The following is a 7,700-nucleotide window of genomic DNA, read 5'->3' as shown; positions in this document are numbered from 1 at the left end:
AAACTGTGATGAGCTTCTGGATCCGCTACCGGCTCACCATACACGGGCTGAGCCACAGTGGAGAGAAACCATACACGTGAGTGTGAAGCTTCACTATCCTAAAGGGCAATGGTTCACTTCACTGTCAATGACTGGTTTGTTTGAGGCTGGATGGCGGATCTTTCATTCTACAATACTACATTGTTGCCTTTCCAAGCCATTTGTCAAGACAACCAGTTGGCTAAAGCAAAGCAGTAGGTTGGCTCCGAGGCTAGGGTTTAGTTCTGAATGTGTTTGAACCAGAAATGTTACTGAATGGACTTGAGTAGTAGCCTAACTCACTGTGACACTTCCAGTCTACCAGTTTTGAGTGGGTGAAGGAAAAGTGACGGCCATATCAGAAAATGACAAACATGGGTCCTACTGCACAAGATTGAAAACGCACAACTGCTGCCCTTTCAGTGAAGATGACACACACACTGGCCTCTACGAGGGTCTTTAGGCTCTACCACATCAACCTGTATGTCTGAGCTCTGACCCTTTCTCATAGGTGTAGCTTTTAGGGCTGTAAGAGAATTTGCTACTTTTTGTCCCAAGTTATGTTTGGGACAAATACAACAAATTACAGAGTACCACTCTCCATATTTTTAAACATAGTGGTGGCTGCATGTTCTGGGTGTGTGTGTAGTGGTTAAGGACTGGAGAGTTTTCAGGATATATATATTTTTAAATGGAGTTCAGCACAGGCAAAATCCTAGAGGAAAACCTGGTTCAGCCTGCTTTCCACCAAACACAGGGATATGAATTCACCTTTCAGCAGGACAATAACCTAAAAACCCAAAGCTGAATCTACACTGGCGTTCCTTACCCAAGATCACAYTGAATGTTCCTGAGTGGCCGAGTTAGTGTTTACTTGAAGATCTGTGGCAAGACTAAGACCTGAAAATGGTTGTCTAGCAATGATCAACAACCAATTTGACAGTTTGAAAAGAATAATGGGCAAATATGCACAATCCAGGTGTGGAAAGCTCTTAGATTTACCCAGAAGGACTAACAGCTGTAATTMCTGCCAAAGGTGGTTCTACAAAGTATTGACTCAGGTGTGAATACTTAAGTAAATTAGATGTCTGTATTTAATTTTCAATATTTTGCTGAATTGTCTAAATATGTGTTCACTCTGTCATTGTGTGTAGATGGACATGGGATCTATTTAAGTAATTTGGAATTCAGGCTGTAACACTGGAATAAGTCAAGGAACTGGAATAAGTTTCTGAAGACACTGTACCTATATGGTCACTGTTGGGACAGCGTTGTCGATTCCCATATTAATGAATCCGATGACTGATGTGGTAAACTCCCGAATGCCGTTGGATGAATCCCGGAACATATTCCAGTCTGGGCTAGCAAAACAGTCCTGTACCTTCATCGGACCACTCCCCTATTGAAAACAGTCCTGTACCTTCATCGGACCACTCCCCTATCTGAATGAACCCAGTCCTGTACCTTCATCGACCCACTTCCCCTATTGAAAACAGTCCTGTACCTTCATCGGACCACTCCCCTATTGAAAACAGTCCTGTACCTTCATCGGACCACTCCCCTATTGAACGCGTCACTGGTACAACCTTTTTGAGTTTTTGCTTGTAAGCAGGAATCGGGAGGATAGAATTACGGTCCGATTTTCCAAATGGAGGGTAGCGGAGAACTTTGTATGCATCTCTGTGTGGAGTCAAGGTGCTCTAGAGTTTTTATCCCTTTAGTCGCACAGCTGAACTGCTGGTAGAAATGAGGTAAAACAGATTTGAGTTTCCCTGCATCAAAATCACCGGCAACTAGGAGAGCTTCCTAGATGAGCATTTTCTTGTTTGCTTGTGGCCCTGTGCAACTCGTTGAGTGCCGTGTTAGTGCCAGCGTTGGTTTGTGGTGGTAAATGGACAGCTACGCAAAATACAAACTCTTGGTTAATAGTGTGGTCTACAGTTTGAGGTATTCTAACTCAAGTGGGCAGAACCTTGAGACTTCCTTAATATTAGAGATTGCACACCAGCTGTTAAACATACCTTCACCCTTGATCTTACCGGACTCTGCCGTTCTGTCCTGCTGATGCATAGAAAAAAACTGCTAGGTTTCTATTATTCATGTCCTTGTTCAGTCATGACTCCGAGAACCATAGTATATTAATTCTTAATGTCCCGTTGATAGGATAGTCTCAAACGGAGCTCATCCAGTTTATTTTCCAGCGATTGCACATTAGGTAAGAGGGTAGTGGCGATTTTTATTAATTCGCCGACATAGTCTTACCAGGGTGCTCTCACGCCGGCCTCTATAGCGCAGTATTCCCCTTCTATGAGTGTTGGGGATTAGGGCCTGGTCTGGGAACGATGCCAATCGCCACCTCTATTAGTGATAGCTGTTCTGATGTCCAGAAGCTCTTTTCAGTCATGGGAAATGATGGCAAACATTATGTGCAAAAAAAGTTAAGATCAGAGCAAATAAAGACAAGGATCTCCCGGGTGGCGCAGTGGTCTAGGGCACTGCATCGCAGTGCTAGCTGCGCCACCAGAGTCTCTGGGTTCGCGCCCAGGCTGGGTTGGGTTCGCGCCCAGGCTCTGTCGCAGCCGGCCGCAACCGGGAGATCCGTGGGGCGACGCACAATTGGCATAGCGTCGTCCGGGTTAGGGAGGGTTTGGCCGGTAGGGAGGGTTTGGCCGGTAGGGATATCCTTGTCTCAGTATGTAAAAAATAAAATAAAATGTAATAAAATGTATGCACTCTACTGTAAGTCGCTCTGGATAAGAGCGTCTGCTCTTGGCCGGTAGGGATATCCTTGTCTCAGTATGTAAAAATGTAATAAAATGTATGCACTCTACTGTAAGTCGCTCTGGATAAGAGCGTCTGCTAAATGACTAAAATGTAAATGTAAATGTAAGTCTTAAGTCGTCCCATCAGACTCAGTTGGAGTCGGGGACAGTGTCCACACGGTCTGAGACAAGCAGACTGGCTGCCCAACTCCGTAACACTAGCTCCTACACCATGTAACACCCATGCTCTGACATGGACTGGTCCGTCAGAACCACGGGGGTGTTCTGAAACCTGTGGAAGGGGAACCTATACTTTGCGCTTTCAGTTATGTATCAAATAAATCCTCATTACTGCAGGTCTGGATTTGTGTCTGACGTTAATGGTTGTGTAATGCACCATGCAACATGTTTAGCAATAATATTCGGTTGATGGGCATTTGCTAAGTGCCTCCAATAATGGCACTTTCATATCGTCTGTTCCTTTCATCCAGGGGAGGGGTGATCTGGTTGAAGAAGAAATGGCACTTAAAATAGCCAAGAGTCTGTGTGCTCTAAATATATCAACACTCGCATGCTCTTCTCAGTGCTCACAAGACACCAACGGAACTGACTGAACACACACGGCAGGGAGCCTAGTGGTTAAGAGTGTTAGGCCAGTAACTGAAAGGTTGCTGGTTTGAAACCCCGAACCAACTACTTGAAAAATCGGTTTGTGCCCCTGAGCAAGGCTCTTAACCCAAATTGCTCGTGTAAGTTGCATCTGCTAAAATATAAATGCATCCAGGTACTGAACTGACTCCAGTAAACTAGCGTGCCAAAGACATGTTTTCCTCTTTCACTATGAAGGTGTGGGGCCAGGCAGAGGTGGCAGACACACACAAGCACAGTGGATGGACTTCTAGGTAAGAGAACTGACTCGTATGCGCTCTGTGGGAAGTCTTTATTAAACCGCAGAACACACATTCACACACGTATAAAACCCCAGCAAGCTGACGGCTGGGTCGTCACGGTGATGAGGCCTAAGGCTGTGTCCAGGGGGGCGGGTCGGGCCTCCAGGGCATGGCAGGTATTTGGTAAGGCCTGGGTTTATTCAGTTGGGTTGTATTCAGTAGGAGCGACTGGGTGAATTTAAAAAACGAATTGGAAACAGGTGTTACCTGAACTTGTTTCTAAATGATTTCTCCTCCTGAACATAATCCTAGAAGCGTTTTATAATGACAGACATACATGGCCTAAAGCTGATCTATTTCATTATTCTACATGGCAGAGAATCCTCTTCTATGCAGGGAATTTCTATCTGAAACGTTCTGTAACGTTGCGGCCACGTGAATATGCCCCTGGTATCTACTACTGGAGTCCAGTGAAGAGAAACAGAGATGATATATTGTCCTTTAACAGAGGGTCCCACTCTCTCTGTGTGGGAGTGAAGACCGGTAACATGACCATACAGATATAGGTTCTTCATTTCAGCCAGTTTGCTACAGCAGGAAATGTTTAAAGAATGGACATTTTTGTAGCGTTTTGAAACATTTTTCGTAAGGAAAAATTAAGTCTGAAATTTTAAAGTGGACATTACAAACTTCCGAAGCCTTTTTAAACCTCATACACTACAAGTTTGAAATGTCCTGCATTGCAGGATAGTTCTGCAACAGGGTATATCAAATGAAGATCCTACATCTGTATGAACACATCAGTATGTGTGAGTGCAGTGCAGTGTGGTGTGGGGCTGGCACAGTCCAGCCTAGTATCAAGGGATTTTGCCTAGGAGGGCCAGGTTCACTCTAGCCTGGTTTGATGAAGTCCATGTGATTTGTCCCAGGTTACAGTAGGTCCGATCCAGAGCAATTTCAGTATGGCATGATTTGGCACCATAGCTGGGTTTCGATGCAGTCTAGCATGATTTGGCCCTGGTTAGATACAGTCTAGAATAATTTCAGTATGGCATGATGCAGTCCAGTGACGTTTGGCTCCAGTGCAGTTTGACCCGGTTCTATGCCAGGCTGCCAGGCCAGGAGACCACGGTGAGAGCCACTCTGCTACGCTGCTCCTTCAGCATGGGTACCAGGGCTGAGTGGCTCATCCCAGCCGTAGACAGCCCGTTAACCGCCACTATCATGTCCCCACACCTAGGGAACAGAGGGGACACAGAGGGGAACATCATTAAGAACACCCCATCCTTTACCCTCAGAACAGCCTCAATTCCCCTCAAGGGGAATGGATTCTACAAGGTGTCAAGCATTTCACAGGGATGCTGGCCCATGTTTCCCACAATTGTGTCAAGTTGGCGGGATGTCCTTTGGATGGTGGACCATTCTTGATACACACGGGCAACTGTTGAGCCTGAAAAACCCAGCAGCGTTGTAGCTCTTGACACAAACAGATGTGCCTAGCACCTACTACCATACCCCATTCAAAGGCACTTAAATCTTTTGTCTTTCCCGTTCACCCTCGGATTGTGTATGTGTGCCATTCAATGTCTCAATTGTCTTAAGGCTTAAAAATCCTTCTTTAACCTGTCTCCTCCCCTTCATCTACACTGATTGAAGTGGATTTAACATGTGACAATAGGGGATCATAGCTTTCACCTGGTAAGTCTGTCATGGAAAGAGCAGGTTCCCTTAATGTTTTATATACTCTGTGTGTGTGTGTGGGTATGTATGTATGCTAAGTAATGATGTGTATTGATATGGTATTGGTAATGTAAGGGTACGTGATTATAATCTGGTAAATATTCGTTAGAGTTTCATTAGCTTATACTAGTACAGTACTGAATACCCCTAGTAGGTATACGATACGTATAATACCTAGCTACATGATAGTGTGTTTAGTGGTCACTGAACGCGTGTATTTGCCTACGTTACCTTGACAAAAGAATGGGGGAAATGTGTTCTTTTATGCTCGAAAGACCAACAACATGAAATGATGCTTGACTTGAGGCGGCCATCATAGTATGTGCAGGTGTTCCAAGGACAAGGGGTCTGATGAAGAATGCCTGGTTGCTATGGTTTTCCTCGTATCACCCGAACGATGCTGAAGCCCCAGCTGCCAGGGTGACTTCTACGCAGACAATCTCATTGGCTACTGTGAGAAGCTGAAGTAAATGGATTGGAAGAATGAATCAGTGTTTTAGTGAGGGAGACAGAAGAAGGGGCAGAGAGAGCGGGAGGAGCCAGGCTTAGAGGGAGGGGAGGGCCAGGTTTAGAGGGAGAGGGAGGAGCCAGGTTTAGAGGGAGAGGAGGGCCAGGCTTAGAGGGGAGAGGAGGGGCCAGGTTTAGAAGGAGGAGAGGGCGAGGGCCAGGTTGAAGAGGGAGGGGGAGGGAAGGGAGGGCAGGTTGAGAGGGAGGGGCCAGGTTTAGTGAGGAGAGGGAGGGACCAGTTTTAGAGAGGGAGGGAGGGGGGGGGAGTTTAAGGGAGGGAGGGGCCAGGTTTAGAGAAGAGAGAGGAGGGAGGGGGGGGGCAGGTTTTAGTGAGTGAGGGAGGGAGGGGGGGGCAGGTTTAGTGAGGGAGGGAGGGGGGGCCAGGTTTAGAGAGAGAGGGAGGTAGGGGCCAGGTTTAGTGAGAGAGGGAGGGGGGGGGGCACGGTTTAGAGAGAGAGAGGGGGGGCGGGGGAAGGTTTAGAGAGAGAGGGAGGGGGGGCAGGTTTAGTGAGGGAGGAAGGGGGGGCAGGTTTAGAGAGGGAGGGAGGGGGGGCCCAGGTTTAGAGCAGGGAGGGAGGGGGGCCCAGGTTTAGAGAGAGAGGGAGGGGGGCAGGTTAAGAGAGAGGGATGGGGGGCAGTTCTAGTGAGGGAGGGAGGGGGGGGGGGCAGGTTTGAGAGGGAGGGAGGGGGGGCCAGGTTTAGAGAGGGAGGGAGGGGGGTGCAGGTTTAGAGAGAGAGGGAGGGGGGGGAAGGTTTTAGAGAGAGAGGGAGGGGGGGGGCAGGTTTAGAGAGAGAGGGACGGGGGGGGGCAGGTTTAGAGAGAGAGAGGAGGGGGGGGCAGTTCTAGGTGATGGGGGGGGGATGTGGGGGGAGGTTTTTAGGAGGGAGGGAGGGGGGCCAGGTTGAGAGAGAGGAGGGGGGGGCAGGTGTTAGAGAGAGAGGGAAGGGGGGGGCGCAGGTTTAGAGGAGAGGGAGGTATGGGGCAGGATTTAGGTAGAGGTTGAGGGAGGCTCTCGGGCGGTAATGGGTAAAATGGTCAGTCAGTTTTTGAGGGTAGGAGGGGGCAGGTTTAAGAGTAGAGAGGGAGGTAGGGGCCGCGGTTTATGAGGAGAGGGAAGGGGGGGAGGTTGTAGAGAGAGAGGGAGGGGTGGGGGCAGGTTTAGAGAGAAGAGGGAAGGGGGGGCAGGTTTTAGTGAGGAGGAGGGGAGGGGGGGGGGGCGGTTTAGAGAGAGGAGGGAGGTAGGGGCAGGTTTAGAGACGAGAGGGAGGGGAGGGGCAGGTTCTAGTGAAGGGAGGGAGGGGGGGCAGGTTTAGAGAGGAGGGGGTGGGGCCAGTTTAGAGAGAGAGGGAGGTGGCCAGGTTTAGAAGAGGGAGGGGGGGGGGGCAGGTTTAGAGAGAGAGGAGAGGGGGGGCAGGTTTAGTGAGTAGAGGAGAGTAGAGGGGGCCAGTTTAGAGAAGAGAGGGAGGAGGGGCCAGGTTTAGAGAGAGAGGGAGGCGGGGGCCAGGTTTAGAGAGAGAGGAGGGGGGGCCGGGGGCAGGTTTAGAGAGAGAGAGGGGGGCGGCGAAGGTTAGAGAGATGAGGAGGGGGGGGACAGGCTGTGTAGAGAGAAGAGGGAGGGGGAGGGCAGTGTTAGGAGAGAGGAGGCTCGCGGCGCAGTGCACTAGGTTTAAGTGAGAGATTTTGGAGCGCCCCGGGGGGGCACGGTTTATGGAGGGGCAGTATGAGCAGAGGGAGGCGGGGGCAGGTTTAGAGAGAGAGGAGGGGGCCAGGTTTAGAGAGAGA

General features: G+C 49.2%; 1 long non-coding RNA gene across 1 annotated transcript; it reads right to left on the bottom strand.

The window, feature by feature from the left end:
* Positions 1 to 3,703: 3,703 nt before the first annotated feature.
* LOC139028680 (uncharacterized) lies at positions 3,704 to 6,061 on the bottom strand. The gene is made up of 2 exons (XR_011480908.1): positions 5,712 to 6,061; positions 3,704 to 4,906 (listed from the first exon to the last, which is right to left on the bottom strand). It is a non-coding gene; the product is annotated as an uncharacterized lncRNA (long non-coding RNA).
* Positions 6,062 to 7,700: the final 1,639 nt, after the last annotated feature.

The sequence above is a fragment of the Salvelinus sp. IW2-2015 genome, linkage group LG14 (genome assembly GCF_002910315.2).
Source record: "Salvelinus sp. IW2-2015 linkage group LG14, ASM291031v2, whole genome shotgun sequence".
NCBI classification, from domain to species: Eukaryota; Metazoa; Chordata; class Actinopteri; order Salmoniformes; family Salmonidae; genus Salvelinus; species Salvelinus sp. IW2-2015.
Note: the sequence above shows the minus strand (reverse complement) of the source record. Positions and strands in the feature narration are given on the sequence as shown.